This window comes from Portunus trituberculatus, chromosome 28, assembly GCF_017591435.1.
Source record: "Portunus trituberculatus isolate SZX2019 chromosome 28, ASM1759143v1, whole genome shotgun sequence".
Taxonomy (NCBI): domain Eukaryota; kingdom Metazoa; phylum Arthropoda; class Malacostraca; order Decapoda; family Portunidae; genus Portunus; species Portunus trituberculatus.
Window position 1 is genome coordinate 3506520 of NC_059282.1, and position 19061 is coordinate 3525580.

A 19061-nucleotide genomic window follows, 5' to 3' on the forward strand; every position below is an offset into this window, starting at 1 on the left:
TATATATAGAAGTTAAAAATGAGTATGTATATTTTTTAAGGATTCTCTCTCTCTCTCTCTCTCTCTCTCTCTCTCTCTCTCTCTCTCTCTCTCTCTCTCTCTCTCTCTCTCTCTCTCTCTCTCTCTCTCTCTCTCTCACTCTCCATACACATAAACATATATATTAGTGTGAGTTATGGTGTACAGACGGTTCCCTATTTGATGAAGCAGTTTTGTCTACCTATATTTCTGGCAGTGGTGACATTTTTCATCCCTTTTTCATGGCAGCTGTCATTGGCTACAGCTGCCTCTGACGTGTGTCTTTAGTAGGTCACGGTCTTCCTCCTTTCCCCCCGCCTCCCCACACCACATCCCTCTTCTCTGTCTTGTCTTGTCTTGTCTTGTCTTGTCTTGTCTTGTCTTGTCTTGTCTTGTCTTGTCTTGTCTTGTCTCGTCTCCTCTTCTCTCCTCTCCTCTCTCTCTCTCTCTCTCTCTCTCTCTCTCTCTCTCTCTCTCTCTCTCTGATCCTTTTTTTTTTTTATCAGTTTGTCTACAATTTGTTTGATTTTTATGTTGTCCTATTTCTGTCAGCCTTCTATGTTTTGTTGATACTTGTGTCACTATTTGTTTCCTTGTTAGTAAGTGAGTGAGGTAGTTAGAGAGCTGTATAGAAAGTTAGTGTGCCCTTCTACCTTGATTGTTCCTGTCTGTCTGGCTGTCTGTCTGTGTGTCTGGTGTCTATTTATCTCGTTATCTCTATATATCGCTGTGTGAATGTCTGTCTTTTGTCTCACTCGATCTTTTTATCTCTTTTTATGCTTGTCTGTGTGTCTGTTTGTCTGTTTGCTTATTTGTTGATATGTTTTTTTTTTGTTTGTTTGTTTGTGTGTGAATGTATGTATGTATGAATGTGTGTTTGTCTATCTCTCTGTCTGTCTGTCTGTCTGTCTGTCTGTCTGTCTGTCTGTCTGTCTGTCTGTCTATTTATCTATCTATCTATTTGTCTATCTGTCTGTCTGTCTGTCTGTCTGTCTGTCTGTTTGTTTATCTATCTATTTGTCTATCTGTCAGTCTATCTCTCTCTCTCTCTCTCTCTCTCTCTCTCTCTCTCTCTCTCTCTCTCTCTCTCTCACCTTCCCCCATCTCCCATCCTTCCCCCTTTCCCTCCCATCCCCCTCTCCCTCACCCACCCCAACCCACCCGTTATCAGGCGCGCCACTCTCACTGTGCAGCGGGATCCTGACATAGTGGGCGTGAGGTCTCTCCCAAGGGCGGCTCACACGTCCCTTGGGGCAGTGCGCAGCTGTATTTATGGCCGCCCGGATTGTGCTGGTCCAAGGTTCGATTCTCATTTCGCTTTTTCTTACCTTCCCCCTTCGGTATCATCCTCCTCGTTTTCTTTTTTCCTCACTCCTCTTCCCTTTGTCTGTGTGTGTCTGTGTGTTTGTGTGTGTGTTGGTGTTGGTTCTTTTTCTTTGTGGTCGTGGTGGTGGTGGTGGTTGTGGTTGTATTCTTTATTGTTTTTCCTTCTCTTCTCTTTCCTTTTTTTTTTTTTTCTCTTTTCGTTTTGGTTTTATTGGGGTTTTATTGTGGTTTTAATATTTTTGGGTTATGGTTGTGTTGTCACCGTTGTTGTTTTTCTTTTCTTCTCTTTTTTCCTGTTTTCCTTTTCTTTTTGATTGTGGTTATCATAGTTGTCTTCTTTCTCTTCCTTTTTCTCTTCCTTTTTCTCTTATTGTGGTTTTCATATTCATCCTTCTTATTTTCACTTTCCCTGCGTGTTTTTATGTGTTTAAGTATCCATTTCTTTTTCTCTGTGCATTTCTCTTATGTTATTTCTTTTGTGTGTCTTTTTTTTTTCTTCCTTGCTTCCTATTCTTTCTTGTCTCTATTTCTGTTTTTGTGTCGCCAAGTCCTCATGTGTTTTCTATCGCTTCTCGCTCTCACTCTCTGATTTTCCTCCCTGCTGTCCGTTTCAATTTCTCTTTGTTTTTCATGAGTTTCCTTCGAGTTTGTTCTTTTCTGTGTTATGTTATTTTGATGTGTTTTTCTCTTTCTTCTTTTATTCTTCTTCTCTTCTTTTTTTTTTTTTTTCTTTTCACCTTTTTTTTTCTTTTCTTTCGCTTTTTTCTTTCGTTTCTTTTTTTCTTTTTATCTTTTTATTTTCTTTCTTTTCTTTTTCTTTCTTTTCTCTTTCTTTCTTCCTTCCTTCCCTCCCTCCTTCCTTCCCTCCCTTTCCTCCCTCTTTCTCTCCCTCCATCCCTCCCTCCCTCCCTCCCTCCCTCCCTACCTTTCTTTCTTTTCTTTTTCTTTCTTTCTTTCTTTTTTCTTTCTTTCTTTCTTTCTTTCTTTCTTCCTTCCTTCCTTCCTTCCTTCCTTCCTTGCATATATATATGATAATAACTAGAGCACAGCAAGAGAGAGAGAGAGAGAGAGAGAGAGAGAGAGAGAGAGAGAGAGAGAGAGAGAGAGAGAGAGAGAGAGTCAAAATCAGTAGGGCACATCAAGAAAAAAAATGTTGTATGTGGTTTTTATTCAATACTTTATGGTCCATTTCTTCGAGTCGTCACGCTGGGTGGCTGAGTGGGCTGCGATCTGATTCCTGGAGTTATGAGGCGGGCACACACACACACACACACACTCTCTCTCTCTCTCTCTCTCTCTCTCTCTCTCTCTCTCTCTCTCTCTCTCTCTCTCTCTCTCTCTCTCTCTCTCTCTCTCTCTCTCTCTCTCTCTCTCTCTCTCTGAACGTACCCCTCCTGTATCCTCCCTAACTTTCTTCTCCCCCCCCTCCCGTCACCTGCGAGGGGAAGAAGGTACGGGACAAAGAGAGGTGGGACGGGACGGGCGGGGCGGGTGGGGGGGGTTGGGGAGGAGGAAGAAAGGGAGGAAAGAAGGTTAAGGGGAAAGTTAAGCTCCCGAAGAACACCAGTGCTCGCTGAGTGAGAAAATTGAAAGTCGACGGCTTTTACGTTCCTCTCTCTCTCTCTCTCTCTCTCTCTCTCTCTCTCTCTCTCTCTCTCTCTCTCTCTCTCTCTCTCTCTCTCTCTCTCTCTCTCTCTCTAACACAAACAAAATCATAAAACCTGAAAAAACAAACAAATGTATACTCGTATACTAAAAAAAATACAGAGAGGGAGAGAGAGAGAGAGAGAGAGAGAGAGAGAGAGAGAGAGAGAGAGAGAGTATAGCCTTCTGGTTTTGAGGTAAATTTATGAAAAGTAAGAAGTAAAAGTCTCACATTTGCTCGAGAGAGAGAGAGAGAGAGAGAGAGAGAGAGAGAGAGAGAGAGAGAGAGAGAGTCAGTCAATTACGCAAATGTAACATTAAAACACGTGCATGTTACATAGGCACTCAGGTCTCATCATTCATGCAAGGTGGGACGCGGCACCTGTTAGCCCAACTCGTTAATAACTGGCTAATTTTCACACACAAATAGTCCACTGAATCATAGGGAAGGACAGGCTGGACTTTTGATTGACGTGTGGTGCAGTGCAGGAATCCAACACTGTATGGTTCTTTAACCCCTTCAGTACCAGGAGGCGTTTTCATGCCCATTCTGGTGACTATTTGGTGATTTGATACAGCTTCAAAAACATATGTTGGGATTAGAATAGTAAGGACTGTGGCTATTAACCCCTTCCATACTGGGACACATTTTTATCCTGAGATTTGTGTACGATTAGACCATTTTATTGACATTAGGAAGGGTCTTTGAAGGGCAGAAGATTAATGGCCAGAGTCTTTACTATATTAATCCCTCCCACATAAATTTTTAAAGCTGTATAAAATCACGAAATTGTAAGCAGAATGAATATGGAAACACGTCATGGTACTGAAGGGATTAATCTTTTGACCTCCATAGACCCTTCGTAATGCAAATAAAGGCGTCTAATCATACCCAAAAATCAAGGTAAATATGTGTCTCAGTACTGGAGAGGTTCAAAATCAATGCCTTTCCTTGCCTCTGTCTGGTTAGCCGTGGTGGGAAATGTAGAGATAGCGTTTTCTTGTATTATTCCTCGTTTTCTGTGATTATGTTCCTTGTTGTTTAATATTTTGTCTCTTAGCTGGAGAGGAAAGTAAGAAGATTGAGTTGTTTTATGTGTCATCTCTTTTGTGATTTTATTTTCCAGGTTTTATATTTTTTTACTCAGTGGTAAAAGAAAGTAACTAAAGAGATGATGTTTGAAATGTCACCTCTGCTGTGTTTCTATTCCCTAGACATGCACGCACATACACACGCACACGCCACACACACACACACACACACACACACACACACACACACACACACACACACACACACACACACACACGCACACGCCACACACACAAAAAAAAAATACTACTTGATCGCTTGTTTTCTCCCAGTGGTGTCTTTCATAATTAAAATAAAAAAATCGTGCCTGGAGATTTGAGTAAGTCTTTCCCCTTTGAATGAGATAAGCAATAATTCACACTGCTAGAAGGCATGTATTAAAGACATCTACATGAATAAAAGGTTAAAAATAATACACTTTGCAACTTCTATCTATTGTAATGTCCGTGGTGGCTGTAGGACAAGAAGGAATGTCTCTGTGTGCTTAATAATAAAGGAGAGATGTAGCAAACAGCAATGAAAGTCCTAACGTTTTCAATACTCAAACACATTTTTACCTTGAGATTTGTGTACGATTATCCCATTTTATTTTACATTAGGAGGGCTCTATGGAGGTCAGAAGATTAATGGCCAGAGTCTTCACTAATTTAATCCCCCCACATAAGTTTCTGAAGCTGTATAAAATCACCAAACAGTAAACTGAATAAAAATGAAAGCACGTCCTGGTACTGGAGGGGTTAAGGGGAGCCACAGATATCAAAAGGTAGTCTCGGGAAATGGTACACTCGGATACTCACTCGCGGTATTATCGAAATATTGGTAACGTCCCGCATTTCACCTGGGAGAACGCTGCTAATTTTGCCAATCTAGTTTAATAGGATTTGTTACGTCGAGAGGCAGGAAAGCTTCTTCTGCTGTACATTGCCTTGGAGCAGGGAAGAGTTGCAACACGTATTCGTTTGTGATTTGAAGGATTCCTCGTGATTTAATTTTCCCGATTTTGGTTTGTTATTGTTTGGCTCACATTCTGAAACACTTCCGCCCCGCACCGTCACTATTTTCAAAGGGCTTTAGTTGAAGTGACGGGTTTTTATGGATGTTTCTATAATTTTAGTGACATGTTAACAAGTTTTCTGCATTATCAACAGGAAAAATACTCTTTAGAATTCGGCTAATCGTCTCTGTAGTCTTTGAAAATGGTCGCGGTGAGAGAGAGAGAGAGAGAGAGAGAGAGAGAGAGAGAGAGAGAGAGAGAGAGAGGGAAGTGTTTCTGAATATGGCGCTTAGTTTGGTGTTGTTACATTATTGTTAGTATTGTTACTGACTGTTGTTCATTTACCCAGTTTGCCTGCTATTGTGACGTTACTATTGATGGTATTGTTAATGACAGCCAGTACTTAATGCTATATATCATCAGTTATTAATTTATTATTTATAGTGTTTGTTAACCATTTCAGTACCATGACGCGTTCCCCTATTCATTTTGCTTACTATCTGGTGATTTTATACAGCTTCTGAAACTTATGTGGTGGATATAAATAGTGATGACCCTGGCTATCAATCTTCTGACCTCCATATACTCTTCTTAATGTAAATAAAATGGTCCAATCGTACCCAAAAGTCATGGTAAAAATGTGTCCCAGTACTGAAGAGTTTAATGGTTCCCTCTAGTTCAATTACTCAGCTTATTTTGTCCTCATGGAAAAAAATATATATTGGGTATCTCTCTCTGGAAGGATTTTAATACAATCCTACACGGCTAAGGATGTGAGGCTAGGTTGACGAAAAATATCCTACATCCAAAAAAGGACCCTCAAATTTAAAGGATCCAGTAATTTTTAAAGGATTCTAGGATACCAGAGGGCCCTGAGATCCTATAAACTAAGGATGTGAGGGTAGGATGTCACTGTTGGACACTAAATGATGACATGTTACTTCTGTCTTCACGTTCTAGGTTAATTGATGTCTTTAAGATGTAAAGGATCGATATTTAAATCCCTAGAGTGTTATGGGCGTTCTTGTGTAGCATTTAGAAAGGTGGATATATATAGTTTTATTAAGTAAGAGAGCAAAACCGCCCAGATCAGGTAAAGAGACAATAAAAGACCAGTTTTGTATGTTCAGGTCTGCAGGAATACTTAAAATGCAACGTTTTCCTACCAATGAAAAGCTGTGAAGGATTGTGGGAAAAGAATGCTGCGACTGGTGTTTCTCTCTCTCTCTCTCTCTCTCTCTCTCTCTCTCTCTCTCTCTCTCTCTCTCTCTCTCTCTCTCTCTCTCTCTCTCTCTCTCTCTCTCTCTCTCTCTCTCTCTCTCTCTCTCTCTCTCTCTCTCTCTCTCTCACACACACACACACACACACACACACACACACACACACACACACACACACACACACACTAGGCCTGTTAGCTCTCCTCTCACCCTCGTGTATTTTCTTTTATCCAGTGGGTGATTGAGGTCCGTGCGTGTGGTGTTGATTAGCTTCCAGGGGTGTGTTGGGCGGCGGTGGTGGTGGTGGTGGGTGTTGTGGTGGTGCAATGAGACTCAAGGAAACACCACTGGCCAGTCTTAATTAACAGATAGCTCATGTGTCGATGAAAACCAGTAATTAGATAATGTAAATCGTTAAGCCCTTCTGTAAAGCTGCTGTTCAAGTGAAAGGAGGAAAGAAAAAAACGAAGAGAAGCAAGGAAAGAGGTGCCTCAGAAAAGGTGCCTGTTAGATAACTTAATAAAACAAAGATGGAAAATTGGATGGGAAAAAGTAGAAATCGATAATAAAAACTTGCTATCATAGTAAAAGGGGAAAAATAGAAAGAGGATGCGTGTACATAAATTAAGTAAAAAAAAAATTGAGAAATAAAAAATGGAAAAGAAAAAAAAAACCACCTTAGCAATGACGGGAATCGAACTCACGTCTCTTAAGTTGCATTACCGTCACTCTAACCACTGAGCTACGACTTAATGCTGACCCATGATAAGGACTCGAGCGGCGGCGTCATCGTGATAGGCGTAAAACAAGTGCCCCTGGTGAGGCTCGAACTCACAACCCCGGCATGGCTTAGCAGCGAACACTGTCTATAAGTACCGTGCGCTAACCGATTGCGCCACAGGGGCCTGGGATGCTCCGGGAGGCTGAACGGGCTGGAGCTGCTGGAAGGTTCATTGGGTCCCTTGTTCATTATACTCATTGTTCCTTTACGTAGTGTCTTTTGTCCTTGTATTCGTAGATCTCTTGTTTGTCTACTGCTGCTGCTACTGCTACTACTACAGCAACGATAGCAATTACTACTACTACTACTACTACTACTACTACTACTACTACTACTACTACTACTACTACTACTACTACTACTACTATCGTTTTCTTTTTCTTCCTCCTCCTCCTCCTCCTCCTCCTCCTCCTCCTCCTCCTCCTCCTCCTCCTCCTCCTCCTCCTCCTCCTCCTCCTTCGTCTTCTTCTTCTTCTTCTTCTTCTTCTTCTTCTTCTTCTTCTTCTTCTTCTTCTTCTTCTTCTTCTTCTTCTACTTCTTCTTCTTCTACTTCTACTTCTACTTCTATTTCTTCTACCACCACCACCACCACCACCACCACCACCACCACCACCACCACCACCACCACCACCACCACCACCACCACCACCACCACCAACACCTCCTCGCTTTCCATAACAGCGTGTAAACAAGTCGAAATTCGGGTCCTTTGTTGGCTGTATGGAGGAGTACAAAGGGAGGCCGAGATACAAGGACTCTGTTGTTTCTCCCTCACGCCCTGTTTCCTCATGAGGCTAAGTACCGCCCGGAGGCTGTATGGGCTGTGGTGGTAATTGATTTTGTTGAGAGAGAGAGAGAGAGAGAGAGAGAGAGAGAGTGAGAGTGAGATTGAGAGAAAGGGAAGGGTTTATGTTGATTTCTCATTGTAGTACTTTCTCTCTCTCTCTCTCTCTCTCTCTCTCTCTCTCTCTCTCTCTGTGTGTGTGTGTGTGTGTGTGTGTGTGTGTGTGTGTGTGTGTGTGTTGTTTTTTTTTCCTTAACGTCTTTGGGAGTGTGTTTCCTTATGTGGCTTTAATGTTGAATACGTGATTTGTCTCTCTCTCTCTCTCTCTCTCTCTCTCTCTCTCTCTCTCTCTCTCTCTCTCTCTCTCTCTCTCTCTCTCTCTCTCTCTCTCTCTCTCTCTCTCTCTCTCTCTCTCGTGTCTATTTTCACCGCCTTGTTATCGCTCACTTATTGTTCTCTAATTTCCAGGTTGTTTCATCCGGCAGCAGCGAGCAGTAATCAACCACTATTGAGCAGGTTTCCATAATTGTTCGTCCACAGAGCAGCGCAGACGAGGGTGAAGCTGACGACAGTTGCTAGCCTTTTGTTGCGTAACGTGGTGCTTCGCTGTCTCTCCCTGTCTCTTCCTTGTATTTGCTCTATTCCTCCACTTCACCACTTCCAAAGGCTCTCGTTGAAGCTACATTGTTTTTAAGGGTGCTTCTATGGCTCTAGTGGCAGGTTAACGTGTTTTCTACATTGCTAATTGGACAAACATGCTTGAGAACACGGTAAATCATCTCTTGGGAAATAGTCATGGTGAAAGAGTAAAGGATTTCTATGTCTGTGTCGTTCTGTATTTCCTTAGTTGTCTTTATCTAGCGTTATGTTGTCTCTCTCTCTCTCTCTCTCTCTCTCTCTCTCTCTCTCTCTCTCTCTCTCTCTCTCTCTCTCTCTCTCTCTCTCTCTCTTTCTCTCTTTTCTCGTTCACTAGATGTCATGAAGCTTAGCGAGTGTTCAGCTTGGCCTTTCAATCAATAGATGGTGTTGTATCCTGTGTTTGTTTTGCATAATTGGTGGCAACGGTGTAGTAAGAATTCTTTTTATAATATCCTGCTTTTTTATTTCTCCGTCGTGTGTGTGTGTGTGTGTGTGTGTGTGTGTGTGTGTGTGTGTGTGTGTGTGTGTGTGTGTGTGTGTGTGTGTGTTTCTTTCACGAGGCACTTATGTATTGTCATTTTTTTTCATGCAAGTTTGAGGTGTGCAAAATTTTGAAGTTGTTGGTGTATTCTGCTGTTTTTATTTATTCATTCGTGTATTTGCCGTGAAGTGAATTTGGGAACACGTACTTTTTTTTTTACCTTGTCTATGTGTGTGTGTGTGTGTGTGTGTGTGTGTGTGTGTGTGTGTGTGTGTGTGTGTGTGTGTGTGTGTGTGGCGTCCAGCACGGGACACGTGGCAAACATTTCGTGACGCATTTACACACGGAGCGAAAAAAAAAGTAAAAAAGAAAGATGTTCCCAAACTTTTTTAAGAGAATTGTAGCTTTTCCCTTGCGAGTTTCTGCATAGTTAGTCTCATATTGACAGAGCTGCTGCTGTTTTCTTTTTTAGGAGGAGGAGGAAGAGGGGGACTAGGACGAGGAGGAGGAGGAGGACGAGGACGAGAACAAGGACAAGGACAAGGACGAGGACAAGGACAACAAGGAGGAGGAGAACGAGGAGGAGAAGAGAAGAAGAAGAAGAAGAAGAAGAAGAAGAAGAAGAAGAAGAAGAGGAAGAGGAAATGGAACAGTTGGAGGAGGATGAGGACGAGGACGAGGAGGAGGAGGAGGAGGAGGAGGAGGAGGTACTGAATGGTAGTCACGAAGTTGTTATGTAATTTCATGTAGCTTTTTGGAAATTCGTGAAAACAAGAGTTCGGTTTGGGGACATTTCTCTTTTTTTTTTTTTTGCCTCACTTTTTATTTCCCTCCATTTCCCTCTTTCTTTCTCTCCGTGATGTCCGTGTGAGGAAATGGCTGCAGGTGGGAAAAATGTTTGGAAAATGATTCTGCTGCCCCTTGGAAACTCAGAAAATACTGATATATCTAGTCTTGCAAGTGTTTCTGTTTGGAGGTAGTTTTTTTAATTTTTTTTTTTTACGTAGGGAAGAGGACCGGACAAGGGCAAAAAAAAAAAAAAGATAAAAAAAAGACCCACTTGAGTGTTGGCTCTCTAAAAAGTGGAAAAGCGTCAGCTATGTCTTGAGGTTTTATATTCTGCTTCTGGTGGCGTGGTAAGCTGAAACGGGTGATATTAGTAAATGAAAGCCGAATGTGCCAGTTTACATGTTAAATAGTCATATATTTGCTTTAAGATGTTTGCATTTTCTTCCTGTACTTTAAAGAGTTCTGATAATCTCCTTGTGAAATGAAGTAAAAAAAAAAAAAAGGTGAGATTAATAAACGAAGGCAGAATGTACCAGTTTATTAGTTCAAGGTCAGTGTTTTTGCTATTTAAGATGTCTGTATTCCTCTCCTTGTGCTTTAAAGGGTTCTGATAATCTCCTCCTTGTGGAATATGAAGCGAAATAAAAGGTGAGATTAGTAAACGAAGGCAGAATATAAAAATTTACCAGTGAAACAATTAAAGGGACAGTGGTTTTAGTATATTTGCAATAAGATGTCTTTATTCCTTCCCTTTTGCATTGAAGAGGTCTGATATTTACCTCCTCGTTGAATATAAAGTAAAAAAAAGGTGAGATAATTAAACGAAGGCAGGATGTACCAGTTTACCAGCTCAAAGACAGTGTTTTTTGCTATATTTATTTTAAGTTGTCTGTATTGTTCTCGTGTTTTGAAGAATCCTGATATTCCCCTCCTCGTGGTATATTAAGTTAGAAAAAGGTGATATTAGTAAAAGATGGTAGAATGTACTAGTTTATCAAGGACAGTGCTATATTTGTCTTAAGATGTCTGTATTTCTCTCGTGGTTTGAAAAGTCCTGATATTTACTCCTCGTGGAACATTAACCACTTCAGTACCATGACATGTTTTCATATTCATTCTGCTTCCTATTTGGCGATTTATACAAATTCAGAAACTCATGTGGGGATTAAAATAGTGAAGACTAGCCATTAATCTTCTGACCTCCATAAACCTTTTCTAATGTGAAGTAAAATCGTCTAATCGTATCCAGAACTCTTGGTAAAAATGTACTGAAGAGGTTAAATAAAAAAAAAAAAGATGAGATTAGTAAACGAAGGCAGAATATTAAAGTTTACCAGTGAAACAGTTAAAGGGACAGTGGTTTTTGCTACATCTGCATTGAGGTGTGTTCATATTCCCCTCGTGATGGAATACTAAGTGGAATAAAGGTGATATTAGTAACAAGACGAAGCACAACAGTTTACCAGTGCAATAGTTAGAGACAAAGTGTTTCTGCTATATCTTTGAGGTGTATTGATATTCCCTGCCTGGTTCATTAAAGGTGAAGGTAGACGAGTGTAATGTTTCAGAGTTGACTTATAAAAGGGACAAAAAAAAATACTTGTTGATCGTTGCATTAGTGGAGACAAAACTGAAGCTAGAACAAAGAAGACTAGGAATGAGTAGTTTAGTCATTAAGAAAGAGTAAGGTACAGTGGAAGACTCACTTTTCTAGTTGAGTTAGAAGAAATTGAGTAACAAAACACACACACACACACACACACACACACACACACACACACACACACACACACACACACACACACACACACACACACACACACACACACACACAGGCTACTCTGCATCAGCGTTTAGTGAGTTGTTTGATTCCTGCTGATGTGTGACAGTTTGTGCCCACAGAAGCACAGTCAGTGTGGGCAGCTTGCTTCTGTCTCTCCTCTCTCTCCTGTTGTTATTTTGTACTGTTGTTGTTGTTGTTGTTGTTGTTCTAGTGCTTTTCCTCGTCTTTGTCTTCATATTTTCCTCCTCGTTTTCGTTTCTTTATCTTTTTCCTCCTCCTCCTCCTCCTCCTCCTCCTCCTCCTCCTCCTCCTCCTCCTCCTCCTCCTCCTGCAGAACAAGAGAGATTGACAACCCTTTCGTCTGGTTAAAATTCTTCCTTCTCTCTGATCCAATAAGAAAACTTACTGCCATTCTGAGAGATAATCCTCCTTTCTCTGCCTGACGTCCAGAGGAGAGGAGGAGGAGGAGGAGGAGGAGGAGGAGGAGGAGGAGGAGGAGGAGGAGGAGGAGGAGGAGGAGGAGGAGGAGGTGGTGGTGGTGGTGGTGGTGGTGGTGGTGGTGGTGGTGTAGAAGAGCTAGAACGAAAGTATTGCAATTATGTTTAAAAATGTTGATTAAATTTTTACTGACTTCCACCATTGCTTTTACTAATTGTACTCTCTCTCTCTCTCTCTCTCTCTCTCTCTCTCTCTCTCTCTCTCTCTCTCTCTCTCTCTCTCTCTCTCTCTCTCTCTCTCTCTCTCTCTCTCTCTCTCTCTCTCTCTCTCTCTCTCTCTCTCTCTCTCTCTCTCTCTCTCTCTCTCTCTCTCATGTTGCTCCTCAGTCAGATCTAAAAGTTTTCAAATCATTCGAATCATTAGTTTCGTGCCTCATCTTCCCTCCTTCATTATCGGTCTTCCTACCCCAGCTGTGACCTCTCCTCCCTTCCTCCCTCCTCCTCTCTCCCTCTCTCCCTCCCTCTCTCCTCTCTTTCCACACACGTTAGGAGTTATACATAATCACTTCCTTGTCTGTATCTGTTAATCTGTTTTGAAATGTCTGTGTTTATGTGTGTCTGTCTGGGCATGTGTTAAATGTCATGACGTGTGTGTGTGTGTGTGTGTGTGTGTGTGTGTGTGTGTGTGTGTGTGTGTGTGTGTGTGTGTGTGTGTTGTTGTTGTTGTTGTTGTTGTTGTTTCTTAATCTTCTCTTCTTTTTCCTCCAGTGAGTCTCATTTCCCACCAGTTCCTCTTATCCTCACCCCTCCTTACCTCCTCCTCCTCCTCCTCCTCCTCCTCCTCCTCCTCCTCCTCCTCCTCCTCCTCCTCCTCCTTCTCGTCCACGTCCTCTTCGTCCTTGTCCTCGTCCTCGCCCTCGTCCTCGTTATCGTCGTCGTCGCCGTCCTCCTCCTCCTCCTCCTCCTCCTCCTCCTCCTCCTCCTCCTCCTCCTCCTCCTCCTTTTCTCACGTAATAATTGCCATCTTCCTGCAGCCTCCAGTTCTCTCCCTATTCTTCCTATTCCTTCTCCTCCGCTCCGCCGCGCTGCTGTCCTCCTCCATCAGTGCAACCTGTAATCTTTGCCCCATCACCTTGCATCCACCATTCGTTCGCCCGTTTTCTTTATTATGGTTGTGTTCCCCCTGCTGCTCCTCTTAGGCCGTTTTCTGTGATGAGTTGCCACCTTGTGAGGGCTTAGACGGTATGTTACCTCGTCCCTGATTGGTCCAAATTCCACCCCGTGTTTGAAAGCTTGCCTACATTTCCCGTTTTTTATGTTTGTGTGTGTGCGCTCTGGGAAGTTTTTTTTTTTTTTTTTTTCTTTCTTTCGTAAACTTAATGAGGGTTTAGAAGGAAGTGTTTTTTATGTAGCGTTTTCTTTTCAGTCTAAGGAAAACGAGTGATTTCCTTAAAGCATGATGATTTATTATTTTTCTTATTATAAAGTTTGCAAGGTTTTTTTTTTTAAGTTCTTGTTCTTTCTCTTCTTACTATTATCGTCATCATATTTTTTCTTCTTGTTCTTCTTTGTCTTGTTCTTATTCACTATCATCGTCATCATATCTTTTTTTCTTGTTCTTCTTTGTCTTGTTCTTGCTCACTATCATCGTCATCATATCTTTTTTGCTTCTAATATAAAAGAAAGTATATTGAAAAGTTAACAGATAAATAAAAAAAAAAAGAATATAAAACATTAAAAAAATAGATTCGATAGATAAAAAGAAATAGTTCGCATGGATATTTGCTTTTTTAACTCATTGATTTTTACTCCATAAGAAAAAAAAATACAAGAAATAAAAATAAACGTTTAATATGTCAAGAAAATAAGATAATACAAGGAACCTGCTTCTTTCTCACTCATTAACTCATTTTTACTCACGTGTCGTTCATTCACATTGTTCTCATTTTTCTCTCCTCCCGCTTAATTATGTTACCTGTAATTTGCTTCATACGAGGAGCGGCGCACGACTTTCCCAGGCTAAGTGTTGATGACTTTATTCATTTACATACAAATTATGCTTCTCTGTCTGAGCAACGTTTGTTCTTGCGGAAAACGTGTTGGATGTGTCAGGCAAACGTTTCGCCTGCTGAGTTTTAATTAAAGTTGATCTGCGCAGGTGGAGTTAGTTCTGCCGTCTCACCTGTGCTGGTTATCTCTGCTAATTAGTTACTCAAGGTGAGGCCTCGCTTCTATATGTATGTTCATGGGTTTTTGTTTAGGTAAGTGTGTGTGTGTGTGTGTGTGTGTGTGTGTGTGTGTGTGTGTGTGTGTGTGTGTGTGTGTGTGTGTGTGTGTGTGTGTGTGTGTGTGTGTGTGTGTGTGATCCATAGTTTTGTATCAGTATAACAGAGATACCCAGTCAGCCATACATACAGACAGACAGATAGAAGTGGCTAGACAGGCAAAACACACACACACACACACACACACACACACACACACACACACACACACACACACACACACACACACACGACTCACACTCGAGAGGGTCCGGGTTCGAATCCCGGAGGCGGCGAGGCAAATGGGCAAGCCTCTTAATGTGTGGCCTCGCTTTCCCGGGTGTGGAGTGTGTTGTGGTCTCAGTCCTACCCAAAGATCGGTCTATGAGCTCTGAGCTCGCTCCGTAATGGGGAAGACTGGCTGGGTTACCAGCAGACGACCGAGGTGAATTACACACACACACACACACACACACACACACACACACACACACACACACACACACACACACACACACACACACACACACACGACCTTCATGTCAAATAAATGATGCTACCTATGTACCCAAGAATATATATAATTTTTCATTAAATAGCACATATTATCAAACCATTCCAACAATTTTTTTCCCTCTTAATGAACTGCCACTGATATAAATGGTTCCACACGCATACACTTATACTTCATTTTCTCTCATTTATATTGTATTGGACTTGTGTGTGTGTGTGTGTGTGTGTGTGTGTGTGTGTGTGTGTGTGTGTGTGTGTGTGTGTGTGTGTGTGTCTGCAGGCACGTAATTCATTGCAATATTGACCAAAATATTCCACAATGTTTGCATTTTTCCGGTTATTTTCGTTGCGATTCGATTAAGGAAACATTATTTGACTTCGCAATATAATTTAGTATGAGAGAGAGAGAGAGAGAGAGAGAGAGAGAGAGAGAGAGAGAGAGAGAGAGAGAGGAGGAAAAAAAAAACCCCAACTCAAAACACACTCGTTATTGTCATGACTTTTTTTTCCTTTCTTTCCTTCAGTCACAACTTCTTGCTTTGATGTAATTACCTGATAATCTCCACTTTTTCCACGGCAGTTTTTATTCCCCTTCCCTTTTCTCTTTTTCCATTCCATTTTTGCAACCCGCGGCACATTTTCTCACGATTTTTGAGCGCTCATCAGACTCTCGCTGTTATTTCCGCGGGAACGTTATCTGTCTCCGGTAACTTTGCCTAATGAGGGTAATTGTGCCTTCCTCCACAGCCTTCATCCCGAGTTGGCGGCGGTGGTAGTGGTAGTGGTAGTCGTGGTGGTGGGAGGAGGCCAAGCAAGGGGGAGAGAGAGGGAGAGACGAAGAAAAACAATGGGAGATAGGAATGTGGGAATGGTGTGGAGAGAGAACGTTATGGCAAGAAGGGTGAGGAAGGGGAGAGAAGTGACTGAAATGAGTGAGGTAAATATGAGATGAAAAGGAGAACTAATGGGTGAAAAATTAACAAGCGAGGAAATGTGATGGAAATGACATGGATGGGAGAAAATATGTAAAAAAAATATGCAAATAAGGAAGGTTTGCAAACACAGTAGAGGAAAATGTGTGGAAAAAAAAAAAAAATAGGAATGGACATGAGGAAACAGGAAAGCAGGCATTGAAGGTAACGGAAGGGACAGATGCAGAGGAGAGATGGGGAGGGGAGATGAGGGAAGAATAAATAAATGAGAGGAAGGGGAAGAGTAATGAATATGAATTAAAGGAACGCTGTGGTTACTGAAGAAATGGGGAGGAATGGGGAGGCAGGGAAGAAGAAAAGAAAAAGTAGGGCAGGGATCAGGAGAGAAAAAAATGGAGGGAAAAACTAATTGGGAGAGAGAAATAAAAAGAGAGAGAGGGAGAAAGAAAAAAAGGCTTGGGTCAGGGGAACAACGAGATTGAAAAAAAAAAGAAAATGTGGGAGGAAGATGAGGGAGGGGAGAGGAGATAGAAGTAAATAGAGATAAGGGAAGGGGAGCAGAAACTGAGGAAAATGAAAAAAAAGTAAAAAAAAAAGAAAAATAGACAAAAAAAAAAAAGAAAATAAAACATTGATAAAGATGTGAAGGAGGAAACAAACACAAAAAAGGGAGAGAAAATAAACATCAGGGAGAACAAAAGGAAATAAAATAATAAAACAGAACAAACACAACACAAAAATAAAACCAGAGAAAGTAGAAATTCAATTAAAAACATGAGATAAAGGGAAGAGGGGGAAGAGAGGTTATAGCGAGGAGGAGGAGGAGGAGGAGGAGGTGTAGGTGGAGGTGGTGGAGGTGGAACTGTGCCGCTGTGAATTATTTAGCAGAACACAAGTGGTACGGAAGGCGAGCAGTGTGTCGCCTTTAATGAATTTCAGGTGTGTGCCAGAAAGGGTGTGGCGCCAGGTGAGGTGATGGTGGTGGCGGTGGTGGTGGTGATCGATCTTGTTCTTTGTGGTGGTGGTTTGGTTTGGTTTGGTGTTACTGTTAATGGTGATGATGATGATGATGATGATGATGGTGATGATGTTTGGAGTATTAATAGTAATAGTGTGGTTTTTATTAGTACTTTGGTTTTTGTTGTGATCATTAGTGTTGTTGTTGTTGTTGTTGTTGTTGTTGTTGTTGTTGTGTGATGGTGGTGGTGGTGTCGTTGTGATGGTGGTGGTGGTGTTGTTAGTAGTAATAGTTGTAGTGTGGTTTTCATTAGATTTTTTGGTTTGTGTTGTGATCATTAGTGTTGGTGTTGCTGTAGTTGTTGTTGTCATGGTGGTGGTGATGGTGTTGTTAGTAGTAATAATAGTAGTAGTGTTGTTTTTAGTAGTATTTATGTTTATGTTATCATTAGTGTTGTTGTTGGTGTTGTTTTTGTTGTTGTGGTGATGGTTGTTTGTTTAATCAAAGGGTAAATAGGTTAATTAAGTATTTTGTTGAGTGTGTGATTGGTGTGGTGGTGGTGGTGGTGGTGGTGGTGGTGATTTTCAAGGCTTAAATGATGGGGAGATAAATAAACTCCATTATTATTATTATTATTATTATTATTATTATTATTATTATTATTATTATTATTATTATTATTATTATTATTGCCATTACCATCATTATCATCATCATCATCATCATCACCTTCAATTCATCCCCATCATGTCATCATCATTATTGCCATTATCATCCTCATCTTCATTGTTGTTTTAAATTCAGTGTTTTTTCAACCTTATCATCATCATCATCATCATCTTCATTGTTGTTATAAATTCAGTGTTTCCACAACCTCTTGTTAAAGATACGTAAAGAAAAGGTAGAAGTATGACAACTTTTCTTTGGTGACTTTCTACAAACAGAAAAAGAGAAGAAACTAAAAGAAACGAAAATAAAAGGATGAAAGATACACATTTGTTTATTTTCTTGTATTCTTGTTTTACTTTATTTCATCTCTGTTTGTTCCTTCGTCACGCATAAAAAAAAATGTGTATAGGATTTTTTTTCTATCGACTTTATTTGGTGGAAGAGTAAAGGAAAAAAAAACAAAGAGGAAAAAAAGGTATTACCAGTAAGTACTAATACCAGATACTACTAATACTGAAGGACTTCCGGTTATGTGTGCCTTCCAGACTCTCGCCCTTGCCTCTTAACTCTTCTCCCCTTTGTCCTTCTCTTCCTCCGTCTTTACTTTCCACTCCTTTCTCATTCCTCCCCTTTCCCTTACCGTCGCTTTGTGCCTTTCTGAATCGTAGATAGCTAAAAGACACACACACACACACACACACACACACACACACACACACACACACACACACACACACACACACACACACACACACACACAACTCTGACTCCTAGCGTGCAAATAGCGCCTCTCCTTCCCTTACTTGGATGTGCAAATAACAAAAACTGGCACCCCATCGCTGTATCCCCGGCACTGAGACACGTTTGGTGCCAATGGTGGGGTATATGGCACCCTCCCCCTTGTAATTCCTAACCGGGCTGGCACTAATGACGCGTTGCCACTGTGCCGCTCATATGACGCTGGTTTTTGAGCGCTGACGGGAATTCGCGGCCGTGAAAGCTTGGCGCGGAAAAAAAAATGTAAAAAGTGCAAGAATATAGAAAAATTGAAATGTAAACAAACGGATTATTTTTGTTAGGAATTGTGAGTTTGAGAATATTGTGTGTTTTTTTTTTTAATCTTTTTTGTCTTGTTTATATATTTTTATGTCCATTTTAGTGTACAGTGACTTGGTACTGGTGCGCGGATGGTGAGATGACCCCCAAGACAGATTGCCGTGAGTGTAAATCGGTGTCAGCATGTTTGGTGCTCGAATCACTTGGTACCCAGGCAGACCATTTGGTGCTTAAAATGTCTGTAGAATCGGACGTCTGGATTTCCGCAAACACTACAACGTTCACCCAGCCATGCAGTCACTCATTCAGTCACATTATGGAGGTGTAAATAAGAGGTTGCCGTGATACAAACACAATCTTACATATTGCCACAAGTTCCCAGATTAGCTTCGTCACTCATTCATCGTTTCAACATTTATTCATTGACTAAACAGATTACTTACGCATTCAAACACACACACACACACACACACACACACACACACACACACACACACACACACACACACACACACACACACACACACACACACACACTCTCTCTCTCTCTCTCTCTCTCTCTCTCTCTCTCTCTCTCTCTCTCTCTCTCTCTCTCTCTCTCTCTCTCTCTCTCTCTCTCTTGAAAGTGGAGTTGTTGTATCTGTAATATTGGTTTAATATAAGTAAGAAATAAGTCATAC

The 19061-nt window shown here is 41.2% G+C and overlaps 1 non-coding gene across 1 annotated transcript; it reads right to left on the bottom strand.

Annotated features, from left to right (window-relative positions):
- Positions 1-7105: 7105 nt before the first annotated feature.
- Positions 7106-7200, bottom strand: Trnai-uau. The gene is made up of 2 exons: positions 7163-7200; positions 7106-7141 (listed from the first exon to the last, which is right to left on the bottom strand). It is a non-coding gene; the product is annotated as a tRNA-Ile (tRNA).
- Positions 7201-19061: the final 11861 nt, after the last annotated feature.